At 44.5% G+C, this 23,071-nt stretch overlaps 1 pseudogene; it reads right to left on the reverse strand.

Annotated features, from left to right (window-relative positions):
• Positions 1 to 8,990: 8,990 nt before the first annotated feature.
• Positions 8,991 to 9,110, reverse strand: LOC136656559 (5S ribosomal RNA; annotated as a pseudogene).
• Between the last annotated feature and the right edge of the window lie 13,961 nt (positions 9,111 to 23,071).

A 23,071-nucleotide genomic window follows, 5' to 3' on the forward strand; every position in this document is an offset into this window, starting at 1 on the left:
GGCTCACCTTGCACCTGAGAAAGTGGGGTAAGGAGAGCCTCCTCAGGTGTAAACAGAACCTCCTTGGGTGTAAGCAGGAAGGGCAGCTGCAGTGCTTTTCCATGGACAATGATGGGGCAGTTCTGCTTCACCTGCTGCCTGATGCTCACCTGGTGAAGCTCTGTGCCGCACGTAGTGGCTTTGCAAGCCAAGGTGAGTTCCCTGCAAAACTTAGTGCTTTGCACCCCCTCTAGCTAACTACTTGCGGGCTCCATTGTTATTGGGAGGAGGTTGCCTCATTGAATGACTGTTGCAAATGGGAATACTTCTGAGCAGAACTGCAAAGATTTGGGTCAGAAAAGTGCCCCTATTATGACTCATTTTTGAGTTGAGTCGTGGGGGGTGGAGACTCGTGACTCGACTCAAGTCAAGTTGCACCTGACTTGCCCATCCCTGCTATGAAAGGACAATTACATGTACATTTTTGTTCTGAGCCCATTTCTGTCAGTTGTTAATGCGGGTAACGTGTGTTCTAAAAAGTATCACTGAGCAATCCTTGAGTAGATTTTTAAAGACACAAACAGTCTGTCGGGAGGAGGTAGGATTGGGCTGCCACATTCAGCATCCTCTCTGAAATATTGATAATACTGCACCAACTTACCTTCAGTGTGGTTGTAAGGTTTACAATAAAATTACATGAAGCACATTGATTACCTGAAAGTACTAGACAAATACTAAATATCGTTTATAACCCTCATAATCACATACATCTCCTTTCATTCCAATAGCTTGGTGCCCAAGAGAAATATTGCATTAAAATAAGGACCCAATCCTATTCAACTTTCCAGCACTGATGCAGCTGTGATGCAGCCCCTTGGTACAAGAACAAACATTCCCTGATCTTGAGGAGGCCTCCATGGCCTCCAGGCCTCCATCATAGCAGGATGCAGCCCACTGCCCATTGGCATGCTGGATAAATGGATAGGACTGGGCCCTCAGTTTTATGGCTTTCTTCACTCCTTGCAAATAGTTAGAGGTGAAGCTGGGTTATGACCAGGAAACACAGACCGGTATCCTGAATAGGCACACTAACTTTGATTCGGATATTTCAAATTTTTAAGCAGACGTTGTGTGGAGATGTGTTTGACATTTTTTCCTGACTGACTTCAAAATGGGTATGGGGGTCATGCTGGGGTTGGAACATAAAGCATTTAACATTTTATTCTGGAGTGAATGTAGAATGAGCACTCTGACTTTCATTCTGTTACCTTACTCCCCAAGGCATGCGTCACATATTTTGAATTTTCCTTATCCTTTTGAAAATAGGGTTAGGGGTTGAGTTGACCTGAATTCAAAACCTGAGTTGTGCCATGAAAAATTGTACCAAATTTCATTCCGATGTCTTGCTCTTAAAAGTAATTGCTTGACAAACAGAAGCGCTCTTCAGAAGTTCTCACATTCAGTGATTGCAGAGAAAGGAAAAATAGAAGCAAGCCAGCAAGTCACATGCCCCATAACTGATAGTGCCCCTACCAACATGCCCCCTAGGCCTGCCCCTTGAACATCCCAGCAGTCAGTATTTGACTTTACAAACAAGTGTTGAATCTGGGAACACCTGAGAGTATGGCCAGGGAATTCATCTGTGTCAGGGGTGACTAGCTGACATGCTTCTGCTTCTCCTCTTCCTGCGTTCATTGAATATGGACAGGTAAATTCTACAAGTGAGGTCTACAAATGCTAGTAACAAATAGAGAAGTTAAGGCAGTGGTTCCCAGATTGTGTGCACCACGGCACCATCAGGTGCTATGGTAAACTCGCAAGGGGTGCTACAGGATGTCCCCGGCAGCCTTGTCTTCTGGCTCTCCATCTTATATTGCACAAGATCTCACTCAATTCTCACTTAATTCGTTCAAGATCTTGCATGATCCAATACGGTGATGCCTGGGACAGCTGGAAGAAGAGGGTGGCATGAAAGAAGGGCACTCTGACTTTCTTAAGTTTGGGGAACCACTGAGTAAAGCCAAAGATCTCAGTTCGCTCAGTGAGTGAGCCACTGGTATGCCTGGTGGGGTCAGAGGGGTAAATGTCTGAGGCATCACCCGGCAGGGGGTGCTATCACAACCCCGTCACCTTTTTTCCCTTCTTCATAAGGCCCCTTTACAGGACCTTAGAGGGCCTTTGGCAAAAACCAAAAGTGAGACATAAAAAAGACATACTGGGGGCTGGGGAAGCCATGTGTGGCATCTTTGACCCATCAGAAGGCCTAAAAACATCTTCTTATTTTCTCCTAAAACTGGGAGTGATTTTTTAGGCTTGAGTGGCATTTTGCTGTGTGCTGGGGCACACGGGGGTCAGGATCACAACTATAGTGAGTTGTGAATTTTCAGTCACCCAATCTAGAATATTCTTCCTCTCTCTCCATAATATGAGGACTGAAGATAATATATTTGGGCAATCTATCTTGTAAATGAAGCTACCTAGCTATCTAAGGATTTAGTTTTTAGTTTAATTAGTTTAATTTTAGTGTAATTAGTTTGTGGAACTCTTTGCTACAGGAAGTAGTGATGGCATCTTGCCTGGATGCCTTTAAGAGGGGATTGGACAAATTTCTGGAGGAAAAGTTCATTACAGGTTACAAGTCATAGTAGGTATGTGCAAGCTCTTGGTCTGAGAGGCAGGCTGCCTCTGATTGCCAGATGCAGGGGAGGGCACCAGGATGCAGGTTGTGTCTGTTGTCTTGTGTGCTCCCTGGGGCATTTGGTGAGTCACTGTGAGATACAGGAAGTTGGACTAGATGGGCCTTTGGCCTGATCCAGCAGGGTTCTTCTTATGTTCTTTAGGACAAACCCATGAATTTTGTGACTTAAGAGCGGAGAGCATCCTCCCATTTCGTCTACCCACCCCAGACATGAAGCTACATATCAAGATATTCTTTAGTCAAGTTTAGCCTTCTAAAAACTCCACATGTATTCCCAGGTTGTCCTTTTGTAACGCCATCAGCAAATGGATTCCAGGCCTTCATTCAGACCAATATGAGATTCATATTACTTTCTCCGCAGAGTCTGTCTGAGCCTTCCCTGCAGGCCAAATGTTTCTCATCACTGCTTGAACTGATCTATGATTTAGCCATTCAGCATAAATCCTCCTTCCTTGCATGAATCAAGTGTCGGGCATCTTGATATGCTCATAAGTTACAGAGCTGAGCCGAGTCCAGCCTGATTATAAAACATATAACTGGGGATGCTCAGTTAGAACCCAGATTTGTTCAAATGATCAAAAACATTGCTGAGGGCTGAGAACGCAAATCACTTTTAGAGGGCTGTGGTCTTGTAAGTTATTATACTGAAAGGGACGCTGGCAGGAAGGAGAACAGAAAGGCACACGATGTACCATGAAAATGTAACTTTTTATTACTCAAAAACTCAGAGCTGATCTGTTCAGGAAGCAAACGCTCAGCCTCTGTTATGGTGAGATAGGAAAGTAACATGGAAAGTATAACATTTCTTCTTAGCCTGCATCCAAATGGGCCATCATTCCTCCATTTCTAAGGTACAATGTTGTATTTGTTGACCTTTTCTTTCATCATTGAATGTCCAATGCCCTGACAAGCCCAGCCTGCCTGGCCAGATGGCCTATTCTATGGCACCATTCCTAAACCTGTTTATGCCCTTGTATCAGTTTCACTGCCAAGTTTCCTATTAAAAATGCAGCCAAATCATTTGTTAAAGGTCTTCAGCTTGAGCAAGCAGAGACTATGCTCATTATAACTTCTACCAGGAAGACAGAGATGGACTTTCTGATTCCAAACTGATTTGCAACTGATCTGCAATGCAACTTTTAACTAATCTTATCTTACTTTACCCCACTTTCTCCTTTCGGCCAATGAACTAGCAACAGTCGGCTAAGGCAGGGGTTTCCCAAAGTGTGTATTGCAACATCTTAGGGTGCTACAGCACACTCACAGAGGTGCAGTGGAATGTTCCTGATATCCCCTCTGACCTGTTCCCCAGATGCCGTCATCTTGCGAGATCCAAGATGGCAACCCCCAAATCTCACCAGACATCATTTCAAGATTTCATAAGATCTTGGATCTCACCAAATCTTTTCAGATCTGGGAGTTATCATTTTGGATCTTGCAAGATTTTATAAGATCCAAGATGATGGTGCCTGGCTCAGCTGTGAAGAATTGCAGGTGTTGTATCCCAGGTAAGATTGGGAATCACTACCGTTAGGGATGGTGTCTAGTTAGAAGACTGGAAGATGACAGAGTTTTACTACATACCCTAATTATATACTCCCCCATTATAAGAAGAGTCCTTACTGCTCTGTAATGCAACAGATTGTAATAGGTACTAAGTTTTAATTTTATTTTACATTTATGGTGAATTTAGTCCCATTGGCAAAGCTATTGCGACCAGATGCCCACCTAATCCAGTTGATTGAAGTAATCTCTTACAGTAAGGTAAGTAACAGTGCAATCCAACAGCAAGGAGGCCTGCATTGTATCCAGCACACGTTTGGGACCAGAATCGGCTGAGTCAGAGGCAAAGGGAAACTCTTCCCCGTACCCCCGAGTAAGCCACCACAGCCTCAATGGATCTCCTCGGACTTGCACCACCTCAGGAGGTGATGCAAGTCTGAGGAGAACGGAGCAGCTTGGAGCCTTGCCACACTGCTCGGGGTTCAGGGTTGGGCTATGGCATAACTGCTGGGTCCCAGCCCTGACTTCCACTGCCTGCCCACCCACACTCCTCCTGCCCTGGAACGTCTTCCTCCCACCTCCTCCTCGCCCTCCCCAGACCCCTGCATCAGCCAAGCTCAGCTGACGCAGCCTTTCCTCTCTGCGTCAGCACGGAGACTGGATGCAGCCTCTGTGGGCTGGCGTGCATCCCTGCGTCAGCCCAGCCAACACACAAGGAGGCGCAAACGTGCTTTATGGCACATTTGTGACCCTCCTGGGCCAGCGCAAGGGACTTGCTCCAGTCTAGGGTGCACTTTGGATTGTGCCCTAAAGCATAATGCCCTAAAGCATTACTAAGCATTGGTAAAAATGCTTGCAACCTATCTTGGGACTGGGATGCACAAGAGTTTATATGAGAAAGTTTGTTAAATGAAAATGTGTCCATGCTGTGTGCAGTTCCCCTGAGAAATCTGACCTATCTTGTAAAACTGCTTTTGGCATCCCTTAAAAATTTGCAGATGATTCACATCAGGAGGAACTCTGACATTCATTTTGAATGTCAGTTTTTTGAAACATTAGTGCCAAGTCTGTTGTCCCTGTCTCATGTTACTATGTTCAGGTTGTAACATTGTTAGAGAGAAGACAGAGCAAGGATCTCCGGGCACAAGACTGGTGCCAGTACATACCAGTTAGTATACAGACGGTTGCCGAGATGGAATTCTTCAGAAGTATTTCATGGAATGTGCCTGGTCATTTGTCAAATGCTTGAGCAAAAACTCAAAGCCCCGTGACCCCAGTTTCAGCAGCAGGATGACGCACACGCTATAATTATTTCTATTTCTCAGAGACAGTCCCATTTTTGAAAACCTTATCCTTGTCAAATCATTGTCCTGGTTTTGTCTTTGGATGAAATTTGTTACAATCTTACGCTATTGTGGATAATCAGATATGATCATCTACAGACCTAGTTGATCACACACACCCTCCCTGTGTGTGAGTATTGCATATAAAAATGTTCAGAATAGGCACATGGAGGCAAATCATATAACAGTTGCTTCAGCAGCATAGCAAAAAGCAAGGCCGGGGTGCAGCATAAATAAGAACTGTCAAAACCCAACTACTACCTTTGTCGCAAAACTTCCATACAGGTTGCGAGTGTTTGCAAATTTGTTACAGGATCCAATCCGATTTTCCAGTTAAACCTGGAAGCATCCCTTCCCTCTCACACCCAAAAAGACGTGAGACTGTTGATTACCTGCACTATGGAGGAGTCAACCCATGTTTCTGCCTTCTGCGATGGAACATCACCCTATGACGCAGCAGCGGACCTCCCCAGCCCCGCGCCCAGTGCAAAGGTCTGCGATGGTGCCCCCCATGGGCTATCGCCACCTCCCACACAAAAATCCACCCCCACTCACCTGAAGTTCATGGAGCCTCTCACGACCTCCACCCGCATTGTTGAAACTTCTCTGAGATTCCCGGACGCTATAACCTGTGCTTCTGGAAAACCGGAAGCACAGTTTCCGCCTCCGTTGGGAGCCTCAGAGAAGCTTCCGTGGGGCCCTAGCACCTTGCGCCTGGGTTTTTTGTCCCATCGGACCTTATGGTAGTTTCGCAACTTCTATAATGAGGCAGGCTAATTCTGTTGCATTTCTGCACCCAGACAGAATGTCCCCAACACACCTCTGTAGAGATCTGGCAGACCCCCCAGTACAGCCAATTAGTAAGGCTAGAGCAGAATCAGTGGGCAGCTTTTTCCATGGACGGGTGCATTTAGACTCACTGGCGCCTTCAATTATTTAATTAATGCAGTCCTTCTGGCACATTAACAGTTTTCTCACAGGACACAGTTTGGGAATTACTGCTGGAGGAAGCATGGCAAAAAGCTCTTTTGTTTACTTTTAAATAATTGATCATTAGCTTCTAATGTGCTCCTAAAATCAGAGAGTGCCTTGCTTAACACTGCCATGTCACGTCTAATGGAGCTAAAGTAGTGCATCGGCTGAATCAAAATGTTTTGGAATGACCGGCTTGTGAATGTGTCTCCACCCCATCATTCCTTTCCTTTCACTTTCCAACACAGTTATTAGAACTAGGCAGAAGCTTCAGAATATAATGTTGTGGTCTGATTATTTTGCTTTCAATAGAAACAACCAGATTATGCATCATTTTTTTTCCCCATAGTAAACATTTGTTATCAATCATGGGCTTTAGAAATAACGAAATGGTTCAAAAAAAACAGATATGGGGGTTTATATTGACAAAAGCAGCACTGGAATCCGGTTCAGAGTGTTCAAGTGCTCATAGGTATCACAGAATAAGGCCAAATATCAATTTTGTCTGATAATATGCTACAGCTAGGGATGGATAGATGGCTCTCCGAGCTGTCCACTATTTGTTCTCCATTCTGCTGTCGTCTGCTAAGAATCCCCTGATTCTTTTTCCATTACCAAAAATTCTGTGTTTAAATTTTTTTTGTATTATATTTGTGTGTGTGTGTGTGTGTGTGTGTGTGTGTGTGTGTGTGTATTTTTATGTATTTCCTATCCAAGTGGTGCCGTAATATGTCGCAAAATATGCAAAGTAACATTTAACATATAGATATTAAAAATGGTATACAGCCACACCTTCTATAACACTGCTATCTTTAGTGATGATTCATTACAGTGCTTTATGACCCAGTGTGACTCACAGTCATTCTAACCAATTCTCCCCCGGGGTTAAAGGCCACAACTCAGTAATAGACCATCTGGTTTGCATGTGGAATGTCCCAGGTTCAATCTTTGATCTCTCCAACCCCAGAGAACCATTGCTAGTCAACACTGACATACTGGATTAGCTGGAGCAATTATCTGGCTCAGTATAAGGCAACTTGAAATGTTCATGCTATGTTCAGGAGTAGGGAATCTGAGCGCACTGCTGCACCAGTTGTGACTGGATCATTCGATCAGCCTCAGTGCAGACAAAAGGAGAGGAAAAAGGAAGTGTCCATCTGCAGAAAGGTTACCATTTATGTCTCTGCTTGAGTCACTACCCTGAGCTTGCGTTCTTCCAGTCAGGAACCTTGCTGAGAACAGTAACTGAGGCAAAATGTGGGATGGACTTCTCTGAAATGGGGAATTGCTACTCTGTACAATTCTATGCATCAGAAGGCCCACTGAGTTCAATGGGACTTACACCCAGACAGTGTTGGCAACTTGAGTCAGTGACTTGGACTCGAGTCGCGAAAATGCGTAATTCGTTGTGACTCGGCAGCTTGTGAGTCACGCACATGGAAGACTCTGAAAAAGACTTGAGTCAGGGCCTTCCTGGTTCGGTACCAGTCCCCATGTATGCTGACTTGAGTCTGTCTGTGTCTGGGGGTGCCCGCTTACTGTTTTCGCTGCGTGAAAACCTAATGGGGCCAGCATTCTGATGGCCAACAGCAGGGAGTTCCAGCCTGGAGGCAGGAAAAGGTTAATGAATTGGGCAGGAGGGGAGGTGGGAGTAAACCTTTTCCCCCCATCTCTGATAGGAAGGAAGGAACCAATGATCATTGGATAAACTATGGGCATTCAGATATTTTCATTGCCTTAGGGAGGAGGAGAACAGGAGAGCAGGAGGAGGACACCCAAGGGCATTCTTGCCTTACAATTGGCTTCAAAAGCCCAGGGAGGCAAGAGAAAACTCTTTTGCTGATTCTGCTTTCCAACCACATAACAACCTCCGTTGTTACTTGGGAGAACAAGCCTCATTGAATGACCAGCTACAGTGGGACTACTTGTGAGTAGGGCTGTCAAGGATTGGATTGTCCTGGTAAACCTCGCAGCTGCTGCTCATGACCCTCCTCCTCCCTCTCGCCGCTTCTCTCCCACTCTCTTGCCGTCCCTCCCACCCCTCCTGCCCTCTTTACAGATGGGCTGGGACAGCAGGGCAATGTTGAAAGAGAGCTCCAACACACACTGCCCAGTAGCATCCCCATTTTCCCCCACTTTTTAAAGGAGTGGAAAGTGGGGGGGGGGTCCATTAGAGTCATCAAAGGATGACTTGGAGGCTCGGAAAGTGCCCCCATTATGACTCGTTTTTGAGTCGAGTTGTGGGGGGGGGTGACTTGGTTATTTGACTTGAGTCAAGCCACACTGGGTTTTCCCAACACTGCTCCCAGGTACATGTGTGCCGAGAATCATGGCATGGACACAAAGGTTGTTGGACCTTTTGATTCTGCACTGTTTCCCCAGTGAAATACCCTCCCACACACACACACACACACACATATACATTCTGAAGCTCTGATAGACTCCAGAGGATAACGGTTGGTTAGCAACCTTCAGTCTAGAAAGACTATGGTATAAGCCTACAGCACCCAGTATTCCCAGGCAGTCTCCCATCCAAGTACTAACCAGGCCTGACCCTGCTTAGCTTCCAAGATCAGATGAGATTGGGCATGTGCAGGGTAACAGTTGCTGCTGTTAACAGTGGATAACATGTACTAAAATAATACGTAGAAGTTAATAGAGGTTGGTTTTTGATGAAAAATAAGGAATGGAAGGTTTTAAGACTCTATTTCTTCACCATGGTCCTGATCTGAATTGGTCTGGATATTGGTGCTAGCTGAAAGTCCTAAACTAGACACTTAGCCTGCATGCCTATTCACAATTTCCCAGGAGTAAACCCACTGACTAGAATGGGGCTTACTTTTGAGTAGACACACAGAGGATTGGGATCTTCATGTCATATCAAGTCCTAAAAGGAGATCCTTTTGAATGTAGGAATGAATCATTCCTCCAGTTTGAATTCCCCAAAAAAAGTGTGTTCTGGACCTCCAAAGTTTGGGGAATCTTGTTTGACATGAAGGCGCAGAAATGAAAAACTTATTGAGATGCTTGAGTAGTTTTAATTTAACTCAACCTAGCTGAGTGGAATCAAGGGTAAGTGCTTTGTCCTTTCAAAGGAAAATGAATGAGCTCTTCTCCGCAAAGAAATACATTCGGTTGCTCTGAGGCAATGGACAGTGTAGTGAGATGCTCGCGATGAGATTTGGACCTGGGAAGGTATTGCATATATTAAGATGTAACATGAAGGCTGGCAATTCACTTCAGCTTAGTTGTCCTTCAGTAACAAAATGTACCACGACAGGAAAGGAGAGAAACAGAGATCCTTTATCAGTCTAATGCTCTGGAATGTTTCGGTAGTATAAATTACTTGAGTAAAATAAATAGAACTGCCATGTTACTTGATTAGCTTATTTTGTCTTCCAGCTGCTCACTAGACCATTCTGGAGTTGAAAAATTTGGTGTTCTTAGTGAGAAAGTCTGAAGTCCACCCCACTGTTGAAATTAAGATAACATATTATATCCATCTTCAATGTTGCCTAGCCAGAGGCAGCTAAGGACCCAATCCTATACCCCACCAGCCCGCAGCATGCAGTGCCACTGATGAAGTGCATGCTGCATGCTGTGGGGTGGGTGACAATGTTGGGAAGAAAATGTAAGTAAAACTTTTTTTTACTTAGCTCTCTGTAGGCTGCCTGGTCTCCAGCGAGTCCCCTCAGATCTATGCCACCTATGTGGCTGGTATAAATTCAAGGAAACTCAATGGGTGGTTAAAAGTGGGGAAAGGGGGATAGGATCTTGGTGTGTGCTGCTGCTGTCCAGATCCTTCTACCCCCACCCTGAACTGCCCCCTCCCCAGCCAAATCTCCACCCTGAACCATCCAGGGGGGTGGGCAGGGGATTGTTTTAGTGTGGATATGGCTCAATCTTGGCAGCAGTCACACATGCTGGGATCCTAGTCTCCTTTTCCTAACCCAACACACACCTTGAGTAACCCCTTGAGAATCTTTGGACTTATGCTAGCTAGCATAGGTCCAAGGAGAACCATTGATGGCCAAGCAGCTTATGAAGAAGTAAGTAAAAATGATTTGTACTTGCCTCTCCCGGTTCACCACACTAGGATGCAGCATGCACTCTGGATCCAATCACGTATGCTGGTGGTGGATAGGATTGGGATAAAGTGCTGGGGTTCAAGAGTTCCCTCCAGTTCACAATACTAGCTTGCCTAGGTATTTCAGCCAACCCTAAGGCCCGGCATAGATCTATCTATAAAGGCATAGATCTATCTATAAAGGACTGGCCTCAGGGCAAATCCCTTCATTTGAGCAACTCATCAATGCACATATCAGCACAGCGGCCTGGAGCCTTGCTTCACTGGAACTCAACCTATGGCCTGACTACGCCCTGCCTCTCCCGCTTAAGGCAATGCGCCTCTCCTACACACTGCAGTTTTCTGGGTCTTAGCAGTTCCCTGCTGAGACCTGACAGTTTAGTGTCTGTCAGAATACTTCTCCCCCCCCCCCCCACTAGCATCTATTTTAGTTGTAAGACAACTCAGATATTCTGGGTTTAAGATTACAGGCTCCAAACTTTTAGCATCCAGGCTGCCAATGAAGCAAAGGGACCATTATCTGATTCTGTATTCCGAGCCTCACACAGAGGAACAATTTTATCTTTGTTTCTAAAGAGAAGCTGTCAAATCCCTGAGAACCAATCGGTCAAAGTGAGGATTGAAAAAGAAACAGATTTTACACACTGTGGTGACCTTTGTAGGCTGCTCTGTGTAATCCGTGTGAAAAGCCATCAAAATTAGAAAGAAAGAAAAACCTGTCAATATTCTAAAATGTCAGGCTTTCTGCTCTTTGAAACACCTTCGAGAAAAACACAGTCTTTATGGAGAGGACGGCTGCCCAGAGGACTTCCAAGATGGAATGATGGTATCGTTTGTAAACAATTTTTACATGGTGCACAGAAGGTATGTCTGCACTTACTGGACTACAATTGCAACTTCAGTTTGAGTAGGAGACGTACGCCATTATTTACTCATACAAAAAACAAAGTTGAATAGGAATGTGGGCGATTGCCTTGACACTGAATGCCGAAAGCTGAAATCATTTTCAAATCTGGTTTGAGTCTGAGATTGTAGAGCAAGGCATGCCTGATGGGCTCCCAAACTTGCCAGCTCTGTTTTGCTCATCTCACTCTGCCACTGAACCTTAAGTGCCGTGATTAAAAAGACATTGCCAGCTACATCTTCCATATTACAGTTCTCTATGCTGCTGTTTTCGTCTCTCAAGAATGGATATAAAAAGGAACAGTCTTGCCTGACTTTATTGTCATACAGCACTGCTGAAATTGTAGTCTCAGTCACCTTGTTTTAGAGACAAATTCTATTCCCACTTCCATCCCATTTTGTGCACTGTCTCCTCTCTCCAGTTCCAACTTAGGAGAGCCCAAAAACAACACAGTTTTTCCTGTTTCGTTGTAAATTAGATTGCAGAAATGGTGGTCATTTTTCTGGGCCTGGAAAGCATTCATTTCAGCCACGTGTCAAGATGGACAAGATATGTCTCATCTCTGAACCTCCTAAACAGGAAAACAAATATATACATCAACACAAAATCAACTGTAAGGGACTAACCTGCCTCCCTTAGAGGCAACATTTTGATTGGTAAGATTTCACACACACTTCCCATGGCTCTGCAAGGCTACGAAAGACAGAGCTCACAGTTGGCAGCACTAACAGGGATGTCTTTAGTGTACAAATGTGTGTACATACAAATGTGTATACAGTACAAAAGCTCTCCTCCATTATTCACACCTTGTGGATTTTCATACTGTACAAATTACGCTCAGCTTAGCCTCACTCTGCTGTATTCTTCATAGGTTTTCAAGAAATGCAGCTCATCCCTCATGAACATGGGGAGGAGATACTCTTGCCTGGCTCCTCCACCCAGCACACATGGGTGGAACATTGTACAGCTATAAGCAGGAAAGAGAGCAGGAAAGAAGAGCCTTATGCGGCTCTGCAGGCTCACAGCGCCATTCTACACTAGTTTGAAGACCCAATTGACCCACTCATTACACGCAGTCTTGAAGTCTCACTTGTTGCCTGTTAAGAGGCTGATAGGGTGGCTGCTTGGTTCAAGGCAGCAAACTTATTCAGTTTCCTTGGTCCCCTTTCATGAGTTGGCTGTTAGGAAGCTGGAAGAGCCACAAGGTGATCCTGGTTTCAGGTGGCTACCCTTGAAGGAGCGCTCAGGCAGGTGACTTTCTCCTCCAGGTTAGGGGCCTGTATTTGAGGGTGGTCGAGTAGGTAGGACCCAGTGCATTTAGCGATGGCTGTTGAGCAAACAATCAATAAACATGGCCCTTCATTTCCACCAATACTGTTGTCATGTGTGTGGATGAGGTACCTTAAAAATGAAAGCAGGCAACGATTCTATTACGAGTCCATATGCCAAAGCAGAGGGCAATGTCTCACTGGCCTTGCATATGATGAGAGCTGCCTCAGTCTACCAACTGCTACTTGAATCACTCTGACAGAAATAATGATTTTGTTTCCAAAAGCAGAGGAAATAAAGAAATAAATTGGGAGACGTTGAAGAATTCAGAGGACAGAATGAAATACTTTGCTTTGGGATGACTTGGGTTGCCCTGTCTCACCATCAGCACATGTACATGAAGAGGCCTGTGAAAATATCCCCATTTATAGCATAAATCTGAATTCAGATGAACAGATTTCAACCATGGACCCAGTTTTGGAAAGGTGCCATCATAACAGAATAGGCTATAGCAGCCATCTGCTATGATTAACAATAGGCTATGGCATTCATAGGAAAGGCATCCATAGGATGCTATGGCATCCATCTGCAGCCAGAGTTCATATGAGGAATAAATGTAGTAAGAACAATATACTTTTGATCCGTCTTTTGTAGAGCCAGCATTTTATGGGTTATGGAGACAGGTCTAGAATAGGATTCATAGCTACCTGTAGCTATTGGCCAAAATTTATAGAAACTACAGGCACCTGGACAGCCCAGCTGTATAAAATGATGGTTACTGCCTCAGCACAAACTGCTAAAGCAACACCTCACACTTGACAAGTGAAACAAAGAGCATTTCCTACGAAATGCCATTGATGCTAAAGAAAGAATGATCCTGGCTCTCTGACTGACAAAGAACTTTCCATGAGTGCATACTGGGGTGTTGATCCTCTCTATCCTTATCCTGTTCATTTCAGGCAAGTGGCACTTGTCACTGACATGTGACATTGGGACTGAGGGGGAGAGTCACCATACTGAGTGAAAGAAAATTTGGGCCATCCTCCTTTTGTATCCTCTCATAGAACTTTCCTGATTGAACAACTTACAGTCCAATCCTAAGCTGTGCTGGAACAGGCAGGCCAGCTGGCTGCGCTATATCCAGCATAGGTTGAAATATGAACACAACTCGGAGTAAGGGAATTTATATGTCCACTTACCCTGAGTAATGTCCCAGCCACCTCAATGGGGCAACCCAGATCTATGCCAGCAAAATTACTGGTGCAGTCCGAGCAGCCCAGTTAAAATCTGGCCTAAGTGCCAAAGGCGGATCCCACCTCCTCCCGGGTCCAGTCCATCCACAGGCTTGCCCACTGCCCACGTTCCCCCTGCCCCCAAACACCCCCATTCCATCCTCCCCCCACTCTCCCCAACCCCCCACTTTAGCCTCCCCAGGCCAGCACAAACTCACCCCAGCCAGCAGGTATATGATGCTTGGAAGCCGGTGTGCATCCTTGCACCAGCCTCTTCAACACCTAAGGAGGCACCAACGTGCCATAAAGGACTAGTGCCAGCCCAACAAGCACTCAGGATTGCATTCTTAGTCATCTTCACATGTTCACTGAATGCATGGGGAGAATCTGGTTGTGTGCACTGTGGAAAATAAAATAAAATATGCCCAGACAACTGCACATGTGTAGGACCCTTGAAACAATCAGAGTCCTTCAAGTAAGAACTGGGAATCACTGGACTTTCTTGTTTCAATTTCAAACAAGAAAAAGGTTTCAGTCAGCTCCAAACAATTCAGTTCAGCTAATTCTAGGTAAAAATTCTCCACTCTTGCTTAAATTCTAATTATGAAACAGGCACCAAACTGTATCACTGCCCCTCTCTCTAGCTGTAGGTTGTCACCTTCCCAAATTCTGATGGATCTTATGTTCCAAAGACTGGAGAGGTATTCTCAACTGTTAAGGAGTGTGACTCTAAAGTGTCTAGTAGTCAATCTTCAGCTACCCATTCATACTAATCAAGATACCCAGAGCCATTCCACTATCTCAGAAAAAGGTCTGGTCTCCAGGCCTGGACAAGGTCGACAGTTCTTCCTGGAAAAGAAGATAAATGGTCAGGTTAACAAAGTAAAAAATGGGGAAAAAAATGCAAGGAGATTCATAGCTAGCCACTTTCAAAGCTATTTCTCTTTCATCACAATGAACCATCAGCGTCCTCATCTCCAGTAAACGTTTTTCTCTTTACACAAAGCTATCCCTTCAACGATTTCCATTCAGACAATTACAGATGGTATTCGCCATTAAGAAAGCAAAAAGACAAATGTTTAGTTGTTAAACTAGCAATTTGTTACCCAGAAATTAAATTTTTGGGGTGTTTTGCTGTTTCTTTGAGAACTCCTCATGAGCCAGACCCACTCTCAGGCAGGCTGACCAGACGTCCTTTTTTCCCCCCAGGACATGTCCTCTTTTTCAGCCTTATGTCCAGGAAAAGAATCTAAATGTCCTCCTTTTCCCTGTGTGAGTAGCACATCGCCTTCTTGTAATTAATGAATTATATGTAATAAATTATATGTAATACAGTTTTAAATTTAATAACAAGTAATATAGTGTTTGAATTAACCACATGAAATCAATATATGAGTGTTTTTATTTTTATTTTATATGTCCTACATTTTAATTGGATGTCCTACTTTTGGGGGACCTCGTCCTCTTTTGCAGTTATGACATCTGGTCACCCTGCTCTCGGGTAATTTTGTCATGGTAGATAGGAGAAACAAGTGACTCTAGCCCTTTTCTCATGAATACCTTGCAACACACCTACCAGCTGCAATGGCAAGAAACTACAAGCCCCAAGAGCCACAAACCTTCCCATTTACTGTTGGTATTATATCACTTAAAAGGAAAGAGGGAATACCTACAAAGAAAAAAAACCAACAACACTCCTCATATGCCCTGTGTCACTGCTTTTCTTATGGCACACTCAAGGGGGTACACAGCCTGTTCTCTCCCCAATCTCACTCTTGACTTCTGCTCCCCACCACTGGGAAACAGTGGTGCATGTATGTGAGTTTGAAGGGGAAGGCCAGTAGGAAAGCATTTTTTGGGGGGGGAGGGGAACCGATATGATCCTCAAACTGGCATAAGCCTCAAATTTGCTGACAAAATTATCATTTTCTTCCCCCAATGAGGGTATGGGGAAGATCTGGGTTAACTTTTGACCAACATTTAGGCCAACAAGGGGCAGTTTTCCCATTCCAGTTTTTAAATGACTTTCAAATGACTTCAGCTTCAGATGCTAGACCAGTGGTTCTCACACTTTTTAGCACCAAAACCCACTTTTTAGAATGACAATCTGTCAGGACCCACCTGAAGTGTTGTCATGGCTGGAACCAACATCATCAAGCAGGAAACGTTTAACACCCCCCCCCCATACAACAAAATAAAATCAATTAAGTAGGTAAATTTAAAGTTTATAATGTTTTCTTTAAAATTATTTAAACTAAATAACCCTTCTAACCCTTCCAAGGAGTTGCTGATCTATTTTTTTTTTTAAATCCCCAAACATTCCAGTGGCTGCAATCCTATCCACACTTTCCCAGGAGTAAGCCCCATTGACTATCATTGTTAAAAGTATATATATAGAAGCCTGTTAAAAGTACAAAAGATTTCCCCAAATGCAGTCACATACTATGGTAGCATCAAGTCTAATATAGAGAAAATAAAATACACATTGAAATCAATGGGGACCCACCTGAAATTGTGGGTCCAGACTCACAGTTTGAGAGACACTGTGTTGGACTGATAAGGTTCAGATGGAAAAGCCAGGAGAAAAGCAAAGTATTAACTTCCACTGGGAATCTATAAGTAATGCTGAAGAGGTGAATGGGAGCAAAGGGAGAGCACTTTTTTCCACCCCAATGATCCCCCCCCCACTCTTCCTTTCCTCATCTCCAGCTTCCTCCCATCTTCTCACTCTTCCACCTGCCTCCACTGGCTTTCTCTCTCTATGCATTTCATCCCATCTCTCCTCCCCCTGCCACTACCTGCTTATCCACCTTCCCAGTTCTCTCTTATCAGAGCTCTGATAAGAGCTCTGTGGCTGAAGATTGCTCTCTTAAACCTGAAAGCAAAGCAAATGGGAGGGATTGACGAGTGAATAAGCAAGTTTCCTGAATCTCAAAATATTCCTCCATTTGCCATTAAGTATAATTACACTTAATATAGATGAATTAATTGCCACACATCAAAGCTTTATTTCGAGGCCTACCAAATCTGAACACATTACACCACTTGATTTTAGAGCAGCACAAATCAGCTACCTGGGGGATTATTATCAAAAATTATATTTCTGTTTCACTGTTATTTCATCACCCTCTAATTTTCTATGCTAGTGAATAGAATTCAGTAGAGTAGCTGAATGTTAATTCTCCTCTCCTCTTCATATTTTGTTTACCAGAAATACCTGTCCTGAACAATGCCTTGAAAAATGACTGTGGCCACAATCCTAACCAACTTCCCAGCACTGACATAAGGGCAATGCAAGTTCAAGGTAAGGGAACAAACATTGCCTTACCTTGAGGAGGCCTCTGTGACTGCCCCCCAACTGCAGGATGCAGCACACTGCACTAGCCATGCCAGTTCTAAAAAGATGGTTAGGATTGTGCCCTGTGTCTCACAAGACCAATGGAATTGATTTGAAGTATGCTCTTAATGATATATTTGGGGTGCCAAATTCTAATAAGAGCAAACACGAAGGAATTTATGGTGGCTGCTTCAGGGCAGCTCCCATCCTCTGGAGATACCCAGATGTGACACTGAACCATGCATTGTCTGGTTGGAGGTACATGTTTCTTTTAAAGCAGGGCCACCTGAACCTGGGAGCTTGATCTGGGGTTTGGATGAACCATCTGCCCGGTAAGCGGACCTCACCATTTCGCCCAGGCACCATTTGTAGTCCTCCTCAACTGGAGGACAGGGAAGTTCTGGGCAGTCGCATCTGCCTGGACATCCTGTCATACAGTCTTCCAGGACACCGGGCAATATATGCAATTGCCCAGAGCGCCCCTGTGTCGAGGACGACTACATGCAGCACCCAGGCAGAACAGTAAGATGTGCACCAAACAGGAACCACATTTCCACTGCGCAGTGGTGGCAAGTTTATCCACTACTGTTCTAAAGTAACAGCCAAGGATGGATCCAAGCTGGATTGAGATTGCAGCACTATGGGGTGTCAAACTCTTTAACAACACAAGGTTTTGGCAGACATCTAAGGTAAACATTAGGCAAACATCTAAGAGTGCAAAGGAAAGCTAAAAGAATTTGTTTGCTGAAAGATTGTTGAAAGTTCTCCAGTGATGATAGTGATGAAGTTGACCATCTCTAAGGTATCATCAATAATTGGCTAAATTCATATGGGGAGGGCAAGCCTGTGTTTGGCCTGTATCACTTCAGATGTCAGGTGAGGGCTCATGTGATTGAATGTGCTACCATTTCTCACCACCGGTCCTGCATATAGAGAAGCAGCATATTAGGGACTTTCTTCCAGTCATCTAGTTCTCTATGTCAAAATTTCTCAAGAAGAAGTATGGACAGCCTGATCCTAATCCATACTGGAACAGACAGGCCAGCTGGCCTGCTCCATATCCAGTGTGGGGTCAGGGCTGGCTGCAGCACAAGTTGGAGTAAGAGGGAATCAACTCCCCTTATCCCATGTTGCACCACAGCCAGCATTTGTGCAAATGAAATTGCTGACACAAATTCAAGCATCCTGGGTTGGCTGACCCAATCAGGGACAGGGGTTGGGATCCAGCCTAAGTGCCAGAGTCCAGTCCCACCTCCCTTCCCGAGCCGGTTCACCCATTGACCAGCCCGCCCTTCCCCTGCTCCGGGAAAACCTTCATTCTGCCCTCCTCTACCCTCTCGACACATTCTGCCCTCAGGCAGTGCAACCTTACCTCATTGGAGCAGCACAGAGTCTAGATGCAGCCTCCGTGGGCCAGTCCTGTCCTTGCACTGGTCCATCTGACTCCAGAGGAGGCGCAAAGATGCTTTACAACATGTTTGCAACAGACTTGCACCAGTCCAGAGAATACTTAGAATTGCGCTGTCAGTTACATGGGCCCTACCTGTAATAAAAGCACAAAACCCTGCCCCATACTATTGGCCAGTATTGTCTTCTACACTGACTGGTGGCAGCTCTCCAGGTTCTTAGATAAAAGAACCTGGAGATGCCAGGGATTAAACCTGTGACCTTCCAGATGCAAAGCTCATCCTCTGTATTTGAGCTACCACTGTCTCCAACCAGGCAAAGTTTCACCACCCCAATGAGAAGGCTAGGATTCTGTCTTAAGGGAGTCAAGCGACTTTCGGTAATTAGCATACTTTCTCATGTTCAGACACAGAAGGTGAAAAAACCCAATTTGGCAAGCCAAAGTGGGGAAGCTTCTGGAGAAAAAAAAAGGCTCCTAAAATATTTCATGTGTATGCATGAAAACCAAGGAGGGTCTTGGTGAAAAAACAACAACACAGGAGCAAGATATGGTTGTTGTATGTTTACAAAGTAGCCAGAAATAGAGAGGGAGATATCATTATTATCTTTTTTTTTCTTTGGAAAAGCCAAAAATGAGCTGCTCAGGAGAGAAATCTGGGTATGTGTATCTGCATACTTGGGTATCACAGAATGATCACATAAGATTGGAACTGAGTTCTAAAATGAGAAATCTGTTAGAGGCCTGCAAAAATAATCCCCCAATACTATTACAACTGAATAAAATTTCAATTACCATAACATGCCTAGAGTATAAAACCATAAATAAATATAGGACTTACTATTTTTATGCCTCACATACACAGCGGTGCGCTTTAATGTGTCGAGTCACAGAGGAATTGTGCATGAACATTCAGGCTCACCTGCGATCACAGATCTGTTTAAATCCCTTTTACTTCTCAATGGGCATATAATACACATGCCAACTTGTGCATAAAATTGAATCAACCTAATGGTGTTAAAGTCTGATGGTTCAGCAATTACTAGGTGGCTTAGTGTTTGGATTCTGTCCCTGTCAAAGGCAGTTTGATTCAATACTTATGTATGCCAGTCACAAATTCCATCTCTTGAAGCTACAAGCAGCCTTTTGATTCTTAAAGTATTTGAACAAAATAGCTCTTTTCTAACAGCAGAGGTTTTTTTGGCAGGGAATTAGACCCGTTTTCATGTCTTAATCTAGCACACACCATGGCCTCAGTGCTCGACGTGCGAGCAAAGATGAGATAATAAACAGGAGGGCGCCCAGAGAGAAAGAAATGATGTTATTTTTCTATGCAGAATGTCAGCCTGCCCTGCAACTACTGCTGCTTTACCTTAACAGCCTGATGCTATGCATATGTACATAACAGTTCCACTGAGCTCAGTGCTCCCAAATAAATGCCCATGTGATTGCAGCATAATGCTATTCATGCTTACCCAGAAGAGAGTCTCAGTGAGTCAAACCCAAGTAAGTACGCTTAAGATTTGCAGTTATGCACACCAATACTTTGCACATCCTCTCCGCCAGCGCAGGAGTGCCTCGTGGCACTTTTGTGATGGTGGTTGCCAGTGTAGCACGGTGGCCACTGGTGCTGCCCCAGCTCAGAATTGGGCCCTTAGTGTGCCAGGTGCTGTATAGAGCACAAAAGTGATGCAGTTATGAAAAGGGTTGGGGCTTCAGACATAGTGAAACACCTCTCCAGCCACAAATAATCAAGACATCAACACAGAACATATTGTAAACTGACAATCTTTTGCAACAGATTCTGGTACTATGATAGAAATAAAAATGGAAAAGGAGAAGGGGGGGAAAATCCACACAAGTATGAACACTTTTTCATCAAAAATTCCTCATCAGTTTTATTCATATCACAAATAAGTCTCATTCAATTAAATTAATGCTGGCATATACGGTTTTGTTTCCCTTCATCATTTCTGTAAGCACAAGAAACAGGTAGCTAGCACCTCTTACTTCTTGGCATCTGAAAACAAGATTGAAATAGGAACAGGAAAGTTCTGCTACCTGAGAAACAGTATTAGGAAAACAAAAAAATGAAACAAAAATGTTTCTGAACAAAGGACGAGTGAAAAGAGATTGTTTCCAAACAGACTAGGTGGATATTGGAATTTGGCCCCAATCCTATAGATTTCTTCAACATTGACACATGGCAGACTTCACCATGGGGTTAAAATCTACTCTAAAATTTTGGATTTGACAAATAAACCCAGGCTGCAATGCTGTACTTACACGGGAGTAAGTCTCACTGAACTCAGTGGGACTTACTGAACTCAGTGAACTTACTGGACTCACTGAACTCAGTGGGACTTACTTAATAATAATAATAATAATAAACTTTATTTCTATAAACTTTATTTCTTACTTACTTACTTACTTACTTACTTACTTAATAATAATAATTATTATTATTATTAATAATAATAATTAATACTTAATAATACTTACTTAATAATAATAATAATAATAAACTTTATTTCTATCCCGCCCTTCTCCCCAAAGGGACCCAGGGACCCAAAGGGACCCAGGGCGTGTTTACTTCTGAGTAAACATGCATAGGATTGCACTGCCAGGGTACAAATTACTAAAAAGTTCTTTGGTGCAAGTGCCATTGAAATGATCAAGAGTGTTCTTTTGCAGACCCAGGCCAACAAGTAAGTGAAACAGACTCAGGAGTATCACTTTCTCCTATAGGTGAGGCATCAAGAGAACTTCTCTGATCTAGCAAGAAACAGAAGTATGATCACTTCCTAAGGAAATGTCAGGTTCTTGCCCCTCCCTGGAGCCCAGTTTCTGGGAGGAGGCAATATTTCATGGAAAAGAACCACTCATTGACCTTGCTCATGAGGCACGTTCATCCATGTGTTACCATAATAGCACTACTGTAACACCAATGAACTGACCCAACATCAGGTTGAAGACTGAATCCATTTGACCCATAGAGCAGACAGCTGTTTTTGTGTGACACTGAATTGTATCTTCCTGGATTTTCATGTCACCTCCAAGAGCTAAAGAGCATACCTGGCAAGGTGGGGGTTAAGCGTTAGGCTACCCCCCCCAGGTGGCATGCTGGCTGGGTAGCCAGGAATGGGGGTGGCATGCATGCTGAGGTAAGCAAGGTCAGGGGGTGAGCCAGGACCGCTCTGACAACACTTGTCCTGGTTGGTGAGGCTGGCCGGCGAGCCCCCTGGCTGGTTAAGCAAGGGCCAGCTCACAGCTTAGCCTGTGCGGGTCAGTGCTGGCCAGCTGCCTCGACCCCTTGGGGTTGGCTGGAATAGGCTAACCCTGTCTCTGATGGGGTGACACCTGGAGTCAGGATGTCACGTCCATGGGGTCTCGGGGGAGGTAAACGGCTAGTGCCATTTTCCCCCAAGCTCTTAGTGGCCAGCACACTTTGGGGTTTTTATTAGCTTAATTTTTCCCTGCTGCAGGTTATTTTTATTATTTCAATAAATTAATTACAACCATCCCATGCCTCTGTCTCGTGCCCTTCTTGGGAAGTGCCTGGGCAAATAGAGAAGGTCATAAAATTAATATTTATTTAATTTTCACATTTTTATACCGCCCTTCCTCCAAGGACCTTAAGGTGATGCACATAGTTCTCCCCCCCTTTTGTCCTCACAACAACCCTGTGAGGTAGGTGAGGCTGAGAGATAGTGACTGGCCCAAGGTCACCCAGGAAGCTTCATGGTTGAGTGGGGATTTGAATCTAGATCTTCCAGGTCTAAATTTAACTCCCAAACCACCACACAATCCTGGCTCTCCTAAACAATCTCCTACAATACCTAACAGTGGTGGACCTTCCCAGCCCCGCACCCTGGGGCAATGGTCTGCAATGGCGCCCCTTACGCAGGCTGTTGCTGCCCCCCTGCATGAAAATCCCCCCCCCATTCACCTGAGGCTCATGGAGTCTCGCGCAACCCAGGGCCGTGTCGGGGAAGCCTCTCTGAGGTTCCCCAATGCTATGAACTGTGCTTCTGGGAAACTGGAAGCACAGTTTCCAACCCCATCAGGAGCCTCAGAGAAGCTTCGTGGGGTCCAAGAGGCTTATGCCCGGGACTTTTGCCCCATCAAACTTAATGGCAGGTCTGCAGCAGATACCTAAACAATCTTAATGGACAATTTCCAGTTAAATTCACCATTGGAATGGCCTCTCTATAAATGCCTTCAAATGTCAAAATCAGGAGGCAGTTTGATCAGCGCTCAAGGGCCTTTGCTGTTCTCTCGTCTTTTTCTTTATCATCTAGCCTGCAAAGCCTTGGTTTATTCTCTCATTTTTTGACAGGTC

This window comes from Tiliqua scincoides, chromosome 6 (assembly GCF_035046505.1).
Source record: "Tiliqua scincoides isolate rTilSci1 chromosome 6, rTilSci1.hap2, whole genome shotgun sequence".
Lineage (NCBI taxonomy): Eukaryota > Metazoa > Chordata > Lepidosauria > Squamata > Scincidae > Tiliqua > Tiliqua scincoides.